Source organism: Mycteria americana, chromosome 4 (assembly GCF_035582795.1).
Source record: "Mycteria americana isolate JAX WOST 10 ecotype Jacksonville Zoo and Gardens chromosome 4, USCA_MyAme_1.0, whole genome shotgun sequence".
NCBI classification, from domain to species: Eukaryota; Metazoa; Chordata; class Aves; order Ciconiiformes; family Ciconiidae; genus Mycteria; species Mycteria americana.
Window position 1 is genome coordinate 60,425,188 of NC_134368.1, and position 21,173 is coordinate 60,446,360.

Consider the following 21,173-nt stretch of genomic DNA (forward strand, 5'->3'; position numbering starts at 1 on the left):
CAGCAGACGTTGCTCCTTCCAGCCTTCTGCAATACGACCTCAGAAAATGATGTTGCTTCAACTGCCAGTGGATTGCAAAACACAAACAAAAAACATTCTGACTTTCCTCAGAGCGTTCCCAGCCAAAAAAGACATGCAAGATCCTCCTGTGGAGCAGAACGCAAACTTAGAACCAGGGTAGCCGGAAGTCATGTACAAATAAGCCCTTACAGCTAGGGCTTGGGGATCTCCTTATGGGAGGATTGCTTCGTAACTCTTTCAGTGCCAGAAAACATTAAATTATCCTGGAGGAAACCAAACTAAGGGGATGCCTGAAAAGCATAATAAATTAGAATATACACTTACCACCCTTCTCCTCCCCATCTAAAGACCTAAAACCATATAGACAGATCAGAGCAAGCCAGCAATGCCATTCTGTGACCTAGTCTGATTAAAAGGGGATACTGGTACCAGTGACATTGCAGTAATGGAACTGTGGAATAAAATGTCTTGCTTTCAAACCCTGTAAATGCTCACATGCCCTGTGGAAGAGAAGGAGCAAATGCGACTCATAAAAAAGGACATTTTGGTAGAGAAGCAAAGGAAAGAGTATTTCCAGCATCCCTTAGTGAAGAAAAATCAGGTCTTCTGAAGAACAACTACCTGCTCTGACTGGTCCCGCAGTACTTTTTGATACATGATGTCAAGGACTGCTTGATGTATCTAATAAAATCTTCGAGGACATCTGACCTTTGTCAAGTGACAAAGGATGCTAATGGAAACGCTGCAGCGAACCTGGACCTAACTCTTGACTGCAAGAAACTAGCAAAGTCCAGAAGAAAAATGGGGCAATCTTTCCATAATCTTTTCAACCACCTCTCTAAAACAAAGAGCCCTGCCAAACAACCATTTTCCTTCTTAATCAACTGGGAAGCAGGTCAGGACAAATACAAAGGTGTTTCAGCAGTGCTCGAAACTTCCAACAGGGAGCAGTTCGGAGTTGCTGGGAGGCAGGTTTACGTGCTGCTGCCTCCTTACCACACCATGCTTTGCAGCTTGCCCAACGCGTCCACCGGCAGAGAAGGTAGCCCGGTGCATTAGCTGGCTATGTTATCATTACCAAATGGCATTTTCATGAACTAAACCTCGCCACTACCTACGTAAGAATTTTATGCTTTTCATTCCCAGCAGAGGCTTCAGTCCCCAGACTAATCTGCTAATAAATTTCCCAGTGCTTTAAATCTGTCACAATTCCCGTGTCATTGACCAGGATCTATAGCTTCTTCGTTAAATCCAGAATCGCTCTACTTGAAATCAGTCAAGGCAGTACCTTTAAAGCAGACCCTTTCAAAGACAAAGGAAGAGGCAAACTGGCCTGAATCCAACTAAAATTACTTGAGGAGAGAACGTAAAACACCATGAGAAATACTGCGAGCGATAAACCAGTAGAAGTAATTTTCTAATTAGTGTCAGAGTTTTCAGGATCCGATGCGGACAAAATTTAAGAGGCAGGATGACATTCCTAAACCTGTAGTGAAAATGAAGATGGGACAGAGGAACGTAGCAAACACTGTACAACCACCAGCACCTGTTCCTCAACTAAATACCATAGCCCGGCCGTTTTTCGGGCGCTTCCTGCAGACGTCCCACTTGCAGCCCTGAACCAGCCCGAAACAATAGGAATAAACCAGCAGGAGTGGCACAAGGCAGTACAAAGTACACGGCATTAATGTAGCTTATCTCTATCCTGTCAGCAATATGTTTGTGACAGCCTGTTCTGGCTTTCTACCTCTGCCTACAGCTTCACGCTTGGCATGGGCACCCTCGTCTCGCTAGAGAGGTGGCAGGACCCACCAGCTCTCCCCAGCTAAAGAGTCTGGGTCTTTCTTTTTGCTTCCAGCTGTGAGGGCTCGGCTGACTGCATCCTGCCCTTAGCCACCCCCCCCACCTAATTAGATGGGATACTAAACTGCTTAGCAGAATTTCACTTTCCATCGCGGTATAAAGAGCCCAGGTTACTAAAGGATGAGCAAGTATAACATTAAAGTGTTATATATACGCAGAGAGCTGCCTGTCCTAGTCTCTGCTAAATGTTGGTCACAGGGGACCTGTTAAAAGATAGGAGATGCCAAAAGGAAAGAAACCACGGACAAACAAGGCGATGAACCTGGACTACAGTGGAAGTGGCTGCATACATGACACCGCGAGAAGGAAAAGGAGCATTACCAGGAGCGAGCAGTAATTGACATTCAGCTCTTCTGGACAGGCAGACACATGGAACAAAGGAAAGAAATAAGTAAGTTTTTAAACAATTCAAATACAACAACAGCCAGAATTTAATGGCCATGGTCATTAAGGGCCAAAAGGGAGAACCAGATTACTAAAATTGAATAGGAAAGTCTGTTAGCATGTCAGTGATACTGTTTCAGACTTTTTTTAGACAGAAAGCAGCCTCCCATGAAGGTAAAGAAATTAAATAAATGGTCTGACCTTTGTTTATTCCCAAAGGTCACATAACCAAAATTTGTTTTACATCTCCAAACATATTCCTTTTGCTATTCTTTTTCTTAATTGGATTGTCCACCACTGATTACCTCCATAACTTGTGGATTTTGCTCAAACTTCTCTCCATGGCAGGGTTGCTAACTTATGGGTGGCCTATAAAGAGGTAAAAAACCAGCCACCAAACCTGTTCTAGTAAAAAGCCAGGCTACTCCTAAATTAATTTCCGTATCACACAACTAGTATAGTAGAATACCCTCTACTCTCATCACCTATTCTTACCACTTTTCTTTCATGTGGCTGTTGTAACAGCACCAATTAATCTGCCTCTTGCATCTACCCACAGTCTCCATCATGTTATGGCCAGATGTTGTAACTACACACGAACCTGTTTACATCAGTACCTCATTCAAGGATGCTCTGTTGCTCTGTTTCTTCTTTCGTTTGCAAATGGAATACAAGAGTCCCTTGGCACCTGTGTGCAGGACCTGGTGGGCAACAGAGAGGGGGAAGAAAGTATCTTCCCAAAGATGCTGTTTTCCCAGAGGATGCCCTGAGGTGCTCCAGCGCTTTGCAGTGCTACCACCACAGCCCACGCCAGCGGCTGAACCGAAAAACCACCCAGGCACCAGTCACCCTCGCTGCCCCTGCACCCGGCGTCCCCGTCACACAACTCGCACACGCTGAGGCTGGGCAGCTTGACGCCTCCTTGTTACAGCCAGCGTGATCCAAGCGCCTACCCCAGTCTCCATGGGCTGGGCACTCCACTTTCTGTGCATTAAGTACACATTAACAATAGATTGCTTTTACAAGCCTCTCTCCTTGGGAAAGGTAAATGCTATCTCTTTGAGGTTGGTAATGATCAACGCAACTGCATATTTGCCACCCAGCTAACCTAAGTGCCCAGAGAAAAAGTTGTAACACTGTGTTTTCAACAAGTTTTTCCACTTTCATGATACCCTAGAGCAAATGGCAGTTTGCTAATGTTTACTGCTTTCAGTTTTGGGGTTTTTTTCCTTTAGCTGTAGCCTGCTTTGAGATTCATGAGTGTAAGCACACTATAAATGCATATCAGAGAGTATCACAATTACTCTGCGTCTGGACCATGACTTCACTCCAGCATGTTTTCCAAAAGGCAGCCAGTCTTGAATTCAAAATGCCGCGGGGAAAGAGTTTACTCATGTTTTAGGGACCTATGGCAGTGATTCTCCTCCAATGCAAGGTTTTTTTCTACTTTATTTTAATTTCTCTGGCTCACTGGGACTTCAGCTCACTGAAAACAAAAGTATTTTAGAGACCTTGACCTGCACCAACAATGACTGACAAACAGACATGTGCCCCTGTGTTCACCTGCATCCTGGACCCAGTACTGCTGTGTTGGGGCCAACCCTTACCTGCGCTGAGAGCCACTGGTAATGGTCTTGGGCATGACCTATGCTTTGCTGCTTTGGGGCTCCAAGCTGCTATCTCCACATGATCGGCATAGTGCAGGAGCGCGCTGGCTCACATGGAAATTTCCAACGCAGCCCTTCACTTTGCTCCTTCTTGCTAGCCTGAATCACCGAGGTGACTGCATGTGCAGAGCACGGAGTGGCAGAGAAAGGTCTCTGATGAAAAATGTTCAAGTCTTCTGTCTTTTACTGAGAAGGCACAAAGTCCATGTTCAAAGTGCCCTTCAGTTCAGCAGTTTCAGCCCCATCGGCAGCGCAGCGTCCAGCCGGCGCAGAGCCCCTCCTGAGCGGGCAGAGCCCAGCGTGCCGCTCCAGTGCCCTGACCAGCAATCCCAGCAGAGCTCCTAGGTCCCTCACCTGAGCAGAGGCTAGCAAGCATGACAGGTTGGCCCAAGCAAAAACACATTTAGTTTTGTGATTCATTGCAAATTATCTGTTTTCAGCCTACGGTTTATGTCTCAGTCCCTCTAGCTACCCAGTGTATCAGCAAAGAGAATCAGCATCTCCCTGCCTTAGATGTTTAGCAATCTCACACGACACCGATGACTTGTTCAAAGATGTATCAAACCTGCAGTTGCAGAAATTTGTTCTTTCGGGGATTGAATTATTATAAATACAGCTTTGAGCTTCTCATCCACATTTCTGAAAAATGCTGGATCCGTGCTATAGCCACCACTCCACCCATCCTGCCCCACCCCTGGCAGCTTTTGCCCTAAATAAAACAAGGGTGTTACGTGGCTACAAACCAGATGATGGACCCAACTAGGCTTCAGTCACAACAGTACCAGTCCTTATTACTTAAATCAGCTTGTGTTTCTTTCTTCTTCTGTCTGTGTATTAAATATTGTGCTGATACATGCCAAACTCCCTATAGCACTGTAACACATTTTATTCACGTCTCAGAAGTGCTCTTGTTTGCTTGGATGGCAGGAACAATAAATCCCACTTCTGCTTCCCACTCACTCCTCTTAAATAATACCAGTAATACTGATAAAAACCAACTACTACTACTACTGGTAACACGTTCAATGATCCTGTTAAATAATAATTAAAGAAAATGGATTCACTCACAAAACAGGTGAGTATGTGAGAATGTGGCCCCATGTAACTGAAACTTAACAGCACTGCTACATTTGCATTCACAGAAAGACTGTAAACTTCGAGCAAAACTATATTCAAATGATTTGGCTAAATTTGGTCCTCATGGCCCGTGCTACGCTGACACCTTTCTGAGAAGGCTCAAGGAAATGAATTGGTTCTATCAATCAGACCTCCTAAAACCTAGAGATGACAGGAGGTGTTAATGAGCAAGAGTTTGGGAGCTCCTTGGGACCAAGAAAGAGCTGCCACTGATGGGCCTATCTGAATTTAGTGGCTGCAGTTATCCCATGGAGCAATGGAGAAATGTTCTCAAGCAGCTGCTTCTCTTTCCCACCGTGGTATATTGAAGCATTTTAAACCATGGAATGGTTTAAACCATAGAGGTGGCATATTCTGGCATATGTCCTGCAGCCGAATGAAAATGTGAAAGTCCTGGTACGAAACTTAATCATCCTGCAGCTAATGTAAATGAAAACTGACAGAATACAGACTTGATGTCCTGAGAGATGCTGGCATGGCTTATTCTTGTATGCTAGACCATTCTGGACAGTGTGAACAGTCCTGGAAAACTCTCCGCATCCGGGGCTCCCTGAACCCAACAGGACCAGGGCTCCTTCACACAAGGAGGGCTCCTTCACTGTTTAGTTGGTTCCCCAGCAAAACTCATGGGACCTCCAAACGGCCTCTCTGGGGACACAATTTTAGACCAAGAGCTGTAGTCCTTTCCTCACGCAAGTCAAAGTTCTGCGTGAGACGTTTCGGCGACTTCAGGTCAGCCTCCTGCAAGGGCAACTCATCCAGCACTGCTTGAATGCTCCAACCCCCATTGCCTGGAAAAAAAAATCTCTGCTTCCCCCAGATTAAACGTTTTACAAAGAGGTAAACTGGGCTGAGGAAGAGGATGGCAGACAGGCAGTAAGAAGGCTGGGAAATGAAAGTCCCCACAGCCGCCTGCCAGCAAGGGGCACCCACCACTGCTACCGGGGCTCCTGGGGCTGCCTGGGCTGCAAGCATGTGTCACGTGAAATAAGTCCATACCTGACGCTTAAGTTTCTAAATTGTTGTTTTCATGGTGTGCTCGGGGGCAAAATACAGGGCTCTGCCGTCCCTCCTGAAGCTGTCAGGACTGGACTAAAAAAATGGAGGAAAAACATGGAAACAAAAATCTGAAGGAAACTGAATCCAGGTCGTGGCTGTGAGTCGGGTCAACCAGCTACAGAGGGAAGGCAAGTCCTTTTCTTTTCTTTCTTTCTCTCCTTCAATGCCAGACTTGTTTAACAAGACTCTCCTTGGTGAATTTTCTTTTATAATTAACAAATGAAAAAGAAACATGCTTCTCCGCATTTAAAAAAAAAATACCGCAGCTGCCTTACGCAAGCCATTTCCATTTTTAAGACTGGGAAAAGGCTTTGCTGCCTCTGCTTAAATACACTCTTACTTTTCAACCTTGTTAATTTGGGAGGGAGAGTGGGAACGAGTAAGTGTCTAAAATGATTGAGGATTTCTGCATTCATATTAAATGATAAACACTAACAAAATAACAGTGAGAAACTGCCTCTAGTGCGCAGGCTGGGGCAAATCTATCACAACAAACACAGCGGGTGGCTGATCTCGCAAGGTCTGAAAGACTATCTTGATCCTCAGCGTGTGCTAACCACATATGCTTTACATTTAAAAAAGACAAAAAAGATCTCTTGATGCCTTATATAGGCCCGCACAACTCTTCCCTGCTACATGTCTATTAAAAAAAACTGGCAGGTTGAGTTTGCTGTTATGCAAGGGGGAAGGTGAGGAAGGTATATAATCTCTCCACTTTTCTTGTCACCAGAACAAACCCGCAGACGCCAGCCACCACTATGCGTAGGCAGGAAGATGACTCCCAACCATTAGGGCATCCAAACTCTGGGAGACTCTGCTTTCCGAGTGCAAGAAGGTTTGCCTGCTTCAAAGATGGGGCTTGGCAAGTTTGGGGAAAAAAATTAAAGACCAGGTGAGGGACTGCATGACCCTGCAGGTCCCTTACAAAAATGAAACTGGGCTTGGGGTTGGGCACTCCTGCCTGCACCCCATCACTGTACTGAAAGCGGTCACTGGGACCACAGACCCAGGAGAGGAAAGGCTTGGTACGGCTGGGTGTGATGCACAGAGGCGGCAGAGAAGTCTCACTTCTACCCTACCATAGAGCAGAGCAAGCACGCAAACCTGGCACCTTTAATTTGCAGAAGCTTCTCCCTTGCTTTCTGGCATTTGCAATGCCAACGCAAACCCCCCCAGGCTGCAAGGCTGGGACTTGTTGAGCAAGATGTACACAGTGAAACTCCGACTGAGACTCCTGCGCAGCACGAGAGCATAGAAACAACAATATACAGCTGTCCTCTGTGCAGGCATCTTCCTACAAACCGCATCCTGAGGAGAGCTGCAGAGTTATCAGCAAGGAAGAGAAATTCAGAGAAGGAAAGAAGGAAAGGAAAAGTGAGTTTGCAAGCATTAAGGGATGGAGAGATTAACTCTGCCCTTGCACAGTCATATAGTGACTAGTCATATAGTGACATACAGTGCCAACCCAGCCCAGTTGTTATATCCTCTTCTGCATCCCTTCTGCATCCCTGTAGTCCCAGCGGCGAAGGCTGGTGGTCTCTGTCCCCAGGGCTCCTGAAGACCAGGGCTGTCTAAGCCACCCCGACACAGTGCCCAGGAGCTGGGAGGAGGCCTGGGACATGCATCATTACCCTGGACCCTGAGATGGGCTGGAGCGGCTGCAGCTGCTCTGGCAGCGGGGGCAGCGGGGATCCCAAAGCGGTCCCTGGCAAGGTACTGAGCCTGCCTCCGGCACAGCGTTCTGTAGACCCAGGGGTTTTGGCTGCACCAATAAACGCTGGTAGCTCAACTCAAAACAAATACATTAAAATTAACATTCCTCTGGGGCTGACTCATAGCAGAAGTGTAGACTTTTTACTGGCCTGTGCTTCCCTTCCCCCACGTGCTCGTCTCCCTCCCGGCAGAACAGCAAAGCACTGCAGTTTACCTGAGACCAGGCTCCTGCACCACCCCAAGCCAAGCCCGGCTTCGCTCAGCACTCTGCATCCCTGTAGCTACACAAACGCTTTAAAAGGCTCCAGTTCGGAAGGCAACTCAGAGCAAAATGTTTAAACACCTCACTCGTAAAACCTCACCGAGCTGTGCCCATGCATGGATTCCTCTTCTTTCTTTTCATTTATTTCGCTGAAATGCTTTGCTGCATCAGTGCATTGATTTGGCTGACAACAGTGTATTTCTGGGAACTAAACAGTAAACTATTTGCTAGCCTGTTTCTAGTAAATATGTCACTTGTAATAAGAGCACGTTTTTGTATGGCTTGGTTTGGATCAGTGGCATTCGTTATGCATTGCCACAGAATAAGAAGAGGGTAAAGATTTCAGGGTTTGGTCCTACACTGTGTGTGCAGAAAGGAGAGAGAAAGGGAGCCTGGCTCTTAGAGATAACAGTGTTTATCGGAGCTGGAAGTCTTGGTATCTAAAAGTTTTTACCAGCTGATGCTGACAAGTCTTTGGTAGTCTCAGCCCCCTTCCCAAGAGACCTCCTAAAGGAGACCACTGCGCTGGTGGCACTTGGCAGCCTCAGCCCCCTTCCCAAGAGACCTCCTAAAGAACAGCATTGCACTGGTGGCACTTGGCAGCCTCAGCCCCCTTCCCAAGAGACCTCCTAAAGGACAGCACTGCGCTGGTGGCACTTGGCAGCCTCAGCCCCCTTCCCAAGAGACCTCCTAAAGGACAGCACTGCGCTGGTGGCACTTGGCAGCCTCAGCCATCGCTGCAGCGGCCGCCCAAAGGGCCGAAGGGGAATTAACTGAGTCACTCTCCCGGTCAGGTCAGCCCAGGTCACGGCTGAGGTGGCGCGGACAGACCCGCACTGATCAGCCCCTAAGGGAAGCCAACAGGGCTGCCAAGCTGGTGTTTGCTCCCAGTTGTAAATTCACACAGAGAAGCAGCACACTCTGTGCTTTTCCACATAATTCTCTAGCTGTGACCATACATGTATAAGAAAAAATAGCAGCAGCATAGGTTACTGCAACTTCTTGGGTAGGGAGGGGAGGGAACAACCCTTGCTTAGGGCATAAGCTGAGCAGAAGGCATCTATTTCTACGGCTGGGAAATACAGCCCAGCAACTCCAGGCCAAACATAAATGCTGCAGGCAAAGCTGCTCTACTACCTGTCAAATAACAAACATATTTGTATCCTGTCCTCTTTATCTGCACAGGCCCAGTGGGAAATAACACAGTGAGGAGGCTAAACACTGCCAAAATACATGATGAAACTGCACAAAAGCTAGGAGAGATTGCACCTCTCTCTTACTGCCAGAGAAATGCTTAGGTCTGGTCCAGACCTCAAGGGCGTTAATGGAAAATTCCTTACAATTTCAGAGCACTTTGGAAAAGTTGCATATTAGTCAGTGGATATTGTTTTTGTCATTTGGCATCCCTAACCCAGACAGCAAACCTCGACGGCTTTAACAATCTTATTTTATTTCTTACTCCCATAAGTTCCTCTTCCAATATTTTTTCTTGATTAAGCAACCTTTGTTACAGGACAGATCAGCATTCAGTGATCTCTCCTTCTGTGTGACCTCTTCACGGGCAGAGGTGCGTTGAACGTCTGTTCCACTTCCCTGGGATCCCTTGTGGTACCTCTAAAGTGTTCAATACTGTTCTTTGCTGACTTGGTTGGCTAGACTGCCACTCCCTTTGTGGGCATGTTGACTAGATCTATATTGCTTACTATGTGAAGAAGAAACATTTGAAAAAGCTATTCCTCATCTAAAAATATCACATGACCCAGCTTCCAAGAGTGAGTTAAACAAAGGTAGCTGAAGAGGGGAACTACAGATCTGACCATGTTCCTGCTCTGGTCAATCACAGGAGTCCATTCAAGCCATTTACAACCTCTGCATTCTTATGACAGTCGTTAGCGGGGAGCGAGAAGGGGATAAATATCACTGCAGGCTTGCCTCCCTGCTTCCTGGAGATCATGCTTGTGTGACTCCCACTCACTGCACATAGGTGGTGTCACCCAGGTCCCACTATGGCTTAGCTTCCTCTTGAGACAAGCTGAGAAGACCCCGGGCTGCTGAGGAATGTTCGACACGAAGTAAGAGCAAGGTGCTCTCTACTAAAGAAAAAATCCGATTTGTCTCTTTCTATTAATTTTCTGCTTGTCCAACACAGCTGAGCCCATTACAGTTCATTTCATTGGCATTTGTGGCAGTACTACAAGACTGTATTTGCACTGGTGCCAGGTTGTCTGGGTCGTGAATCTGCATTGAGTAACTCCTTCATTATAGTTACTCTAGTGCAGGTTTCTCTAGAGTATGCCTGAAGAACAGAAAACCAGAACTTAACTAGGGAGCAAAAGTAACTGAGCTTCATCTTTGGTTTACAACGGCTCATTGGATACAGCATGAACGTTACGTATGTAAGTACCACCTCATTAACTTCATTGGGGGTCACTTGAAGTATCTCAGTTTAGTTACCCAGATGTAAAACAAATATATAATTATATTTTCCATGTCTGCATTGTATTCTTAAACTTTGGAGACGCCATCTCCTGCAATGTGTCTGTAATACAATTGTGTTCGCTAGAGCCTGTTAACAACACAAAAATAACAGATAGTAAAGCTATCTCAATAGAAAACTTTTTCCCTAACTTCTCATACCTGTGCGGAATGCCACTGCATTATGAGACACATAAAGACATGTTAATATGGATAGATTCACAGTCATAACTAGCAGTTACTTTTACTATATACTTATATACAGTACTTTTCCTAACAGTGGGCTGTTTGTAAATGCAGCTGACTTCAGGCCATAATTACTATACAAACTGGTTCATCTACCTTAAATACCTGTGTAACCTTGTTACTGCTCACACTCTTTAATGTTTTTACTTCTTCCCAGAAAAGGACAGTGCCGTTTTACAGACAGGAGACTGTGGTACAAAAATAGAGTTGGCCACATTCCTAACTTTGCTTTTGAGTCCCTTCTGTGGGGGAATGCTGTCCAATGGCAAGAATTAGCAGAAACAGACCTATGACTTCTTCCCCTTTCTCTCTCCTCCTCCGCTCGCTCACCCTAGGAAAGAGATAAACATCTCTTGGACTGTAGAGCAATTAATTTCTCATAGGGTCTAGGATTATAAATACAGTGCTCTCAGATGATCCTTAGCAAAGAACTCTCTCTTTGGGGTCAATCCAGCCAACTCTCAATCTGTGACCGTAGGGGAAGAGCTTAACGGTTTGGAAAGCCTTGAGAGTTGTCTACAAACCACTTTGAGCCTACACCTACTCCTGGGCCTCATATGGAGCTGCTCCCTCATCTACCTGCACACACATGGAGGAGCAGGCTGTTTCACTGGCTCCACTGAACACCTCTTTGGACCATAAATGACCACACAATGAGGACAATTTGTTTTTCATTCTTAAAGCCAGCAGGTACCTCCAAGTGTGTGCCTCAACAGTGCCTGTGGAGCACATGCAGGTGCCGGAAGATATGGGAAAGGAGGGATGACAGCAACGGCAAATAACAGTCCTCGCGGTGGCACTGGGACCAGACCTGACCTGACATGCTATACTGGGTACGGGAACGATGAGGTGAACAAATTCACACACTCTCAGCAAACTGGAGTCATTACAGTGTTGGGCTGCTGGATTAGTGCTCAGGGAACTAGAGCTGCTCCGTCACAAACTTTCCTGTGATCTTGAGCAAAGAAAATCTGACCACATCCTTAGCCACAATCAGATGCCAAATTCCCATGGAAATCACTTGAATAGATACCTTGTGGGCTCTGGTCAGATCTCCTCAGTATATCCAGGTCTCATTTCTACATATCCAAACTAATCTTGATACTGGGTTGAGTTTGATTTTATCCAAGTCAATGACAACCCTCCTGCCCCCCAACCCTTCTTATCTTGCAGACTTTTCAGTGTCTGTGGGAGGAAATAAGGCACAAAATATTGCCCAAGACCCTTCCTCTACTCAAACACACTTCTCATTATTCATTTCATTAATTAATTGCATTAGGGAACTGCAGCATCAAGCACATCACATTTAGGACACATCTCCATTCTCCTTTTTAATACCTCTTCATGATTTGCAATGTATTTCTCTCATTTAGAGGCAGAATAACATTTCCTAATGCAGACTGAATTTATTCAGAAGCACAGAAGTCAGTTGCCTTTACTACTGACAAATGCACTTCAATGTAATTAGTTTCATGACTATTAATGAAATAACTCATTTGAACTTTTGCCACTAAAATGTTAATGAGTAAGACCGGATAGTGGTTTGCTAATGGGATATAGATCCTTTTACAGTTTGTTAGTTCAGATCTGGCCCGTGTCCACCATGACCAAAGGTCATTACTACCTGAAGACTATTCGATAATCTGTGCAAGACAAGTTGGTAGCATTAAGCCCATGCTTAGCAAGAAACAGCCTTCCAATTTGCTCTCAGCAGAAAAGGAAAGCAGAGAAAGGTCACTGCAGTGTGCTACTTTTACACAGCTGCGGTCAGAAAATTTCAGTCGTTAGGACTGTTCACCCAGCACCTTTCACCAGCAATGAATTCAATGAAGGTAGAATAATTTGAGTTGAAAAAGCTTGTGGATTTTTTTGTGCGAGATACAATTAGCCTCTCTGACTCACTGCCACAGATTGTTTGCTTTTAGCACACTTCTAAAGAGAACTGGAAAAATAAATAAATACTAAACCCATAAAGTATCATATTTGGTGTTTCTAAGTTTTAGCCAGTCACTCATTAGGTTCAGAAAAGTGTTTCAGAGGTGAAACATATTATTCCTGGTATATTATTCCCTATCGCCACTCCAGCAAACCAAAAGGTTACATGTGCCCTTCAACAGTGGCCAACACATACTGCATCCACTCTTTTAAAAAATGATGCTCTTCTGTTTGGGTAGTGATATAATTCAGCCCATACATAAGCACATCCCAAAAGTAATAAATTCACCCTGACAGCACACCAGTGCAAGCCTTAAAAATTATTGCTACCTCTTCACAGACAGAAAAATGTGACATGCAACAAAATTCTTTGCTCAAGGACTTAGAGGAACTGGGATTGATTAAGTTTTCATGGGGAACTTTAGGAAGGGTAGGCACAACATAATCACTCAAACAGAAATTCAACCACTGCACTCAAGCTGGCAACCCTTCTCTTATGACTGCACATGGGCTCGACCCAGGTTATGTGTCTCACTAACAGGATGATATCTCCAGCGCCATATTCCTTCGCATTGCCATCTAACTCCTGCCTTTACGTTGAGTCACAACACAGCCATGTAACTAATCCTGAACAAGTCCCATCCTGAAGCACTGATTTTGAAAAACATAGGCAATATATGCAATAAATGCAATAAATATAGGCAATATATGCAATAAATGCAATTCCCTAGCTTACCTTAGCTTTCCCCTTCTTTAGTTTCCTAAGAATATAGTTTTATTTGGACTAGATTATCTTCTGCAAGAGATCACCGGTGAGAGATCTCACAAACCCTCACCATTCTTCTTGGCCATGGAAAATGAAATGGAAACTGCTGAGTGGCACCCAGGCCTGTGTGGATCTGACACTACGTTGGGAGCACTCTTTCAAATGTAGTTATGGGCTACGGTCTTCAAATGTCCACGTGTGCAGATGTAGGATAAATGAAATGCTTGTAGGGGGCTGGTATTCCATGAAATTTTAAAAAAATGATCAAGACTTAGGTTTCAGTTTTGTGCTCATTTTTTTGAAAGTCACATCATATAAGACAGTAATTCTAGGTTACTCTTTTTTTTTAAAAAGGGTCACAGCTTGGATAAAAATCAGTCACTCATCTAACTGGGCAGCTGTCATATATTTACTTATACATACATACATATATATATACATGTACATATATATATATGTATATGACTGGGCATCAGCAATTGACAATACATGAAACAGCTAAGAAGAATTTATTGAGCAGTGTTGTCTTAGATTTCACAGGGGACAGTGACTGTACGTGCGTGCAGTTTTCAAATGCCAAGATCTTTGCAGCGAGTCTGGTTTTTAGAGTGGAGCTGCTCGGTACCTTTTACAAATCAGACGCTCATAAGGTGCTTCTGACTGGGAACCTATTGGGGAGGCATTATAACCATTAGTCACTTTGGAAACCTTGAGACAGCAGTAGATATGCAAGGTTAAGCATCTCACTTCATGCACGTTTCAAAGGGAAACTTTCACATTACATCCTGTAGCCTTAACTCCATAGTTATTGGCCCACTCAGTAGCAGTCTTTTTCCTCCACTTCCAGCTTTCACACAAATATGTGCAGCAGAGTAATGAACGTCGCACGTCAGATCCAAACAAACAATTCACTAATTAGTTAAGAACCCTCCAAACCCCACACCAACATGTGGTTTTCCCCATGTTATGCATGCACCCTTCAGTAACAACCCAGCTGCTCCGTGCTTTCACTTGACCATCTCCAGTTGGGACACGGAGTCACCCCTGTGGTCCTGAAGTAAACCCCTGGTTGCATCCCGTCTGGGACAGCCTCTCTCAGCAAAACCCTCGATGCTAAAAAAGGCTCAAACCAAAAAACCTTTTGACTAAATACTGCGTCTTGATGAGTGGCTAGTACTTTTATCTAGGAAGCCACGCTGTCAGTCAGTGTTGTCATCTTAAGTATAACCGCATTCAAATTATTTGTTTATTGACTTCAATACTTAATCCAAACAGATTGGCCGGCAGTTTCCAAAACATGTTGATATTACAAGGCAAAGGTGATAGAAGGATTACCTCGCTGTAGCAAAACTGAAATCTGTCTGAATGCAGAGACTCGACAGGAAAGGAGTGAACTTTTAATAGCACTGCTTGAATACTACACTTTGATTCTCTAGAAATGGGGCATTTTATTCTGTATTTGTATTTTTCTTCAAACAGCAAGCTATGGTACTGTTTTCTTACTGACAGATCTTTTTGCTGTTTGCAGTGATAATTTATTTTCTTTTTTTTTTTTTTTTTTTTTATTTGGGATTCTTCTGAAGTGGGATGTTCTGCACTTCACAGTGACATTCCTGAAATAACTTTGAAGAAGAAATAATGAGCCTCCCCTTACTTTACAGGTTCTCTAATACAACATAAGCAGCTTTACAAGGCTTAGCTAGTCTCTGCTGACCTAACTGCATATTTTACTCCTTCAATAAACTAAAATAAGCAGCTGGCTTCCACAACAATTGACTAATTAACATAGTGATTTTGTTAGTTTCTTATTAAAAAAAATCCAAGTCTTTCAAAAATCAGACATATCAAATAACAGTGGATGAGATTACTAGAAAGAGAGATAGACAGATATCATCTCGATAAGCAAATCAACGTCGTGCTAAGGTTGTTGTGTGGGTTGGTTTTTTTTCAGATTTCCAGCCATTTAGGGTTTTCTTTTCCTTTGCCTCTGATTCCTTTTCTCAAGAGCAGACACTGTGTTCAAATCCCTGCTGGCTGCTGTGTTTGACGGCTCGCCAATCAGCACTACGGTGTTTATATGGGATCCGTCTGCTACTGAGTCACCGCGTCCCTGCAGAGAGCGTGAGGTCACTTGCTGCCAGATCAGAGCACCAGCGGGGACGGCCCGGAGCTGAGCCAGACTGTGGCAACGTCTTTTCCGTAAGAGGCAGCCTCCTCGCCTCTGCCTGCCATGAACTTTCCTGCCTTTGCTCCAGAAGAGGCCAATAATGGGCTTTTTATTAACATATTTAGGAAAGATAAGCTCACGGAATTTACTATCTGGACCATCTATGTCTCTTGCACTGTGTGAAAGGGATATACACACTGTATATACACACTGTATATATACTGATATTGGGAAGTACTGGTAGGAGAGGGCACTTAATCGGAAAAAAACCCAAAACTATTTTCTCAGGCTCAGCTCATCACTCCTGTGACGGCAGACAGCATTCAGACATGATACCCCCAGCCTACCTCCTTTGTGTTTGCCCACAAAGGAATCAGCAAAGATGCCTTTAAATTGCTATCATTAAACCTCAGAACTGGTGCCTTATGGAAAAGAAACTAGGCAGCACTCAATTCAGTTCAAGCTATCAGGCAGAAAATTGCATGTTGATGCAAACTTACTTGACAAGGGTTTAATCATTTTCTTTTCAAGGATTTAGTTCTATCATATCTGAAAATTTGGTTTCTGAAGCCCCAATGGCAGCTCTAAGGAGCAGTATTTGATCAAAAACATGTCATTCTTTGGCTTTATCCACTGCCAACACTTCTTGCTTTCAGAAAAAAAAAGGTTTGCTATCCATAACCAAAGCTCAATGGCCACAGTATTTTTCGATTCCTCATTTTCAGAGCTTCACCTTCTGGCTGATGAATTTGGGCAAATGTATAAGTAAATGAACATGACAATCCAGTGGGAAATGCCAGGCAATGGTATCCATGAGCATTGTTAAATCCATAGCATGTAATAAAATTATGTAGGCAATAGATTAAATGAATACTTAAGCTGATCCCAGGACTGACAGTGAGTAAGAGCAAAGAAAGAGACACAGCTTGTTTCCAGCAGTTGTATGTGTGGCGATGAGCTTTATCTCCCAGAGATGCCACCATCAGTGCTGATAACACATGAAACGCTACAAATGAGAAAATGTACATGGGAGTTAGATTAATACGATTTTTTGATCTTGTTCACACAAGAAATTCCAGAAGCTCAACACTCAAGGCTTCTAGGTAGGGACTTACAAGAATACATGCTTTTTCTAAAGATGTGACTATCTCAAGATGAATTGACAGGAAACACTGCCAAAAAGGGCAAAATCTTCCAAGGTGCCAAAACCTTTTACAGTGCTCTCATTATGTAGCTCTCCACGTGTCTTACAAGACTGGTTGGTGTGTGTTTATATTAAAGCGATCAGGACAACACTTCAAAATCCGTCATTTATTCACAGCTTAAAGACCAGAAGGGACGATCATCTCATCTGACTTTCTGAGTGTCTCAAGTCCTCACATTTAACCTAGGAACTCCTACACTGAGCTCAAGCAGCTAGGTTTGGCTAAGGCGTATCTTCCAGGGAGACATCTGCTCTTGAGAGGAAGAAATCCCGATACGAATGCACCAATCCCCTTACTAATTTGCTCCGATGCATAATCATACTTACTACTAGTCACAATTGCTGTGCACAGGACTTCTCCTCCCGGGCACACACAGTTGCTCAGCCTCCCTTTTCAAGATGGAAGAGCTCTTTAGTGCTCAGTATTTTTTTTTCCTTTCCAGTGCTAACATGCCGATTTTGGATAAAATCAGCACATAAATGCTTAAATTTTTCCTCAGAGGGCATCTGCAGTGGCCCTTGAATCATCTGCGAGCTCTTTCACAACTTCTCCAATCTTCCCAATAACATTGTCAATGCTGGAAATACGCATAATATTTTTTTCAATATCCAAAACAATCTTTTGCCTTTCTTCCGTGTTTGCCTCTTTGGACATCGACTCGAGCATGTTCTGTGGAAGGAAAAACCTGACCTGCCTAAAATAGTAACAGCTGATGCACAGACACATCCTCCAAAAAAGCTGTTTGAAATCACGGGACCTCCTGGCACCCCTGTATGTACCATTAAAGCCCATAAACACTGGCTGTGTGTGCTTGTTTTCTCTACAAGGCACTTTACCAAAGATTTAAAATGTCAAGAAAAGCTGGGATTTCTTCTTCTTGGCTACAAAAAAACAAATACCAAAGCACTCACCAGCTGAGCGGCACAAGACAAACTGAAAAATGGTTAAGCTACCCACAAATGTCTGACTGGAGGTCATTCTCAGCCCTTGGGAGGAAATAACAAGAAAAACTTAGGATGGCTACAACTAAAAGCACAGCCTAAGATCTTAACCACTGCCTCATTGGAAGTAAGCACCAAGGCGCAAAAGGGCTCCAAACAAACTGCAGCTCAGCACCTGCTTAAGACATCTTTTACGTATCCTTCTCGGGGTAAGACAGCTGAAGAATCAAAGGAAATTCTGTGCAAACAACTCACTACGCAATTTCGAGGTGAAATTTTAATTGTACAAAAATAAAGGCCTTTGGATTTATCATTAAAAAACCAATTTTATCTTTGTCCTCTTGCATGTTGAATTGCTCTTGATTGTGCAAGTGAACACATCACCTGGTTGTGCAAGTTCCAGCAAGGTGACACTTACGCAGCAAATATGTGTAAGAAACTGAACTTCTAAAGTGTTAGATGCATAAATGTAATTGTTTGCTTTCCTGTAATTATTCTAGGCTGTAATTTAAATACCATCCCTCCAATACAACTATGGAAAAAGACCAATTCTGCACCACGCATGTAGATTCAAAAGGCATCTTGTTCTATGCCTGTGGATATATTATCAATCCAATGTCATATTTCATGTTGGATGATCATAAAATGCTTTTTAATGAAAACTTATGGGGCAGAAGCAAAGTGGCACTTCACATAGAAACGTCTAAAGCCAACGACGGTATCTTCACACACATTATCTCAGTAATACTGAGAAGAATCACCTTGCCAAAGAGTGCCTGTATCACCAGCCAAATAAAAATTTTTTTTAAAATTGATTTTGAGTTAGAACATGGTATTTATTTGTTCTTTCCCTTTCTGCGGCTTACAAAGCATTTTTGGCAGTAATCCCCCTACTGTGTTATTTCATTGTTTCTCCATAAAAATTGCCTTTCAGAAGTGTACTGTATGCATCCATCCATCCATACGTCGCAGCTACATACTGCTGTATAATCCAGATGAATAATCCAGCAAGTATTACAAAAACCTATAGTTTTTAATTGCAGACTTACAGGGGGTCTTAGTGAACCGTCTCCTGTGTCTTGCTCTGAATTACCACTACACAGTTCTGGAAAGATCTTAGTCCTCTTGGGCAATTCTAGAAGCTTTCTGGCTCGTGTATATGCAGTCAAATTCCTCTATTGGATACCTCAGAGCTAATGCATCTCTGAGGCCAAATGAAAGTATGATACAATTCTGAGATCTTCACCAGTGATAAAACTTACCAGTGGCATTTTCAGTAGAGTTCGATAGCATTTAAACCTGCCTCTGGTCTCTCTTCTTCTCAGTCAAGAAAACGGACATACCAAGCAGTTGCCAAAAGAAAGCCAAGACCGATGTTCACCTGCTGCTCTGCTTTGGTTACTGCTATTAATTATGCAGAAATTCCTTGAACTTTCCAGAGTTTATGGGTATCTTGATATCCTAGTTTCATTTTGCTGGCACTTATTAAACTTTCAAAGGACTTGCCTGCCTCAGGTGGTCTTGGAGCCACATCATTACTACTGCGACATGGCGACAAAGAGGGAGCCCCGAGGCAAGCAGAGCAGCTCATTCCGCCGTGCTCAGAGGATTATGCATGATAATGTTTACTGGTGCAACACACACAACACCCTGCGTGACCAAACGGCTGGGACAGGCAGCTCGGGTTCCTCGGCCACGCAGTGTGGCTACCGGGAGCCAGCACAAGCTGTAATCATGCCGATCCTTCTCTGGGAATGCCTGCAAGGAGGACAGTGCCAAGCCTGTACCGTCCCACCTCCCTCCCGCGGCAGGCAAGATGGGCACGATCTCTCTGCAACTCCTCTTGCACAACCACGGACTGAATCCAGCCTCGGTATTTTTAGATAGCAAACTGACCTGAAATACTTTTCATTATGCGAGGCGGGTTGCCTAAATCAGTTCCAAGCAGGTGCGTGTGGGGGCATCACGTAAAGTCAATTAACACACCTCACACAAGCAAGGGTGCAATGGAGGGGAAAATTCCCAAATGGCTCAGCCCACAGTTTTGCACAGGAAATGCAATGGAAATACAGCACCACATTTCTTCTCTAATTGTTTTCTCTTTACATGAAACCCAGCATTGAAGGGACCCTACAAAGGCAGGCTCCATAACTGCTAAGGGCTGCCCAGGTTAATCAGGTCTGCAAAGAGAGGTCCAGACTATGCCTCAAAGACTGTCCTCTTCTTTCCTTTCAAATTCTCTCTGTCCTGGACTAAGAGAAAGAGGTTTCAATATAAAAGGCCATTTTCTACTGACCATTAATCACATTTAGGTTTAGCCATCTTGACAGTTGGGAGCCGTGAGGAGTGATCCAAAAAGATTAGACAGAATACAGCGAATTCCTCCTGGCCTTGCAGGAAATGGCAGCTTGAAGTCCCTCGCAAGGAAGCTGATTTTCTAAGCCTTTGAGATGTTGACCAGGAGGTTTTGGTGATTTTTTTTTTTTTCCTGGACTCCTTCTCCAGTCTTCCTGCTTATTTCCCAGCTATTTTAATTGCCTAAACTATACTGAATTGAACTAAATCTAATACAGAATTATGTAACCATCCTAACAACAATTAAAAAGTACAGAGCCAGCCAATTAATTCATTTTGATCTTCTAAAATGACTTCAAAATTTGCCTTTTGTGAAAACTGTGATTGACCCTAAAAACATCACAAACCTGTGATTTTTCTCTCCCCACATAGACACTGAAGTGCAGAGAAGAACAGATGGATCTCTGTGCAGTTCTGCAAGCATGGGACTGGGGAAAGAGCACCCAGTGTCCACATGAGTTTGCAGTTGGGGTTGTCCATTGTTCTTCTACTGATAGATAGTAAAGAACAGCGTTATTGTAATTCTGTATTGGGTACTCCAGCCTGGGCACACCAACCTGTGCAGGTTACTGCATCGCCTGTTGTTACTGAGGAACAGCTTATGTAAAAGCTTAAGATATGATTTTATCACCCTCTAAAAGGTTACCATTTAAATACAGAGCTAAGTCTGTCTCTACACTTAAATCTCATGTGAAGTCCCATGCAGAGCATACAGATTCCCACACGTCATGTGTTGAAGTTTCACTGATCTCAGGGACTTGGCTTCTGATCTTACCTTATTTGATCTGTAGGAAAACCTTTGCTTTGGGAAAAAGACTACTGCACCTATATTTGGTCTGCTATGTCTATTGTATGGTTAGGACAATTATTATGGCCCCATCCATGGAGAGCAAAAAGTAGTACTAAATAAGAGAAGAAAGCCTTGGTGTCTCAAGCAAAATGATTATTTTACAACTGAAGAGTAATTGTATTAGAGA

General features: G+C 43.9%; 1 protein-coding gene across 7 annotated transcripts in view; it reads right to left on the bottom strand.

Annotated features, from left to right (window-relative positions):
• Positions 1 to 21,173, bottom strand: part of ELOVL6 (ELOVL fatty acid elongase 6) — a 77,313-nt gene that overhangs the window by 34,089 nt on the left and 22,051 nt on the right. The window lies entirely within an intron of this gene.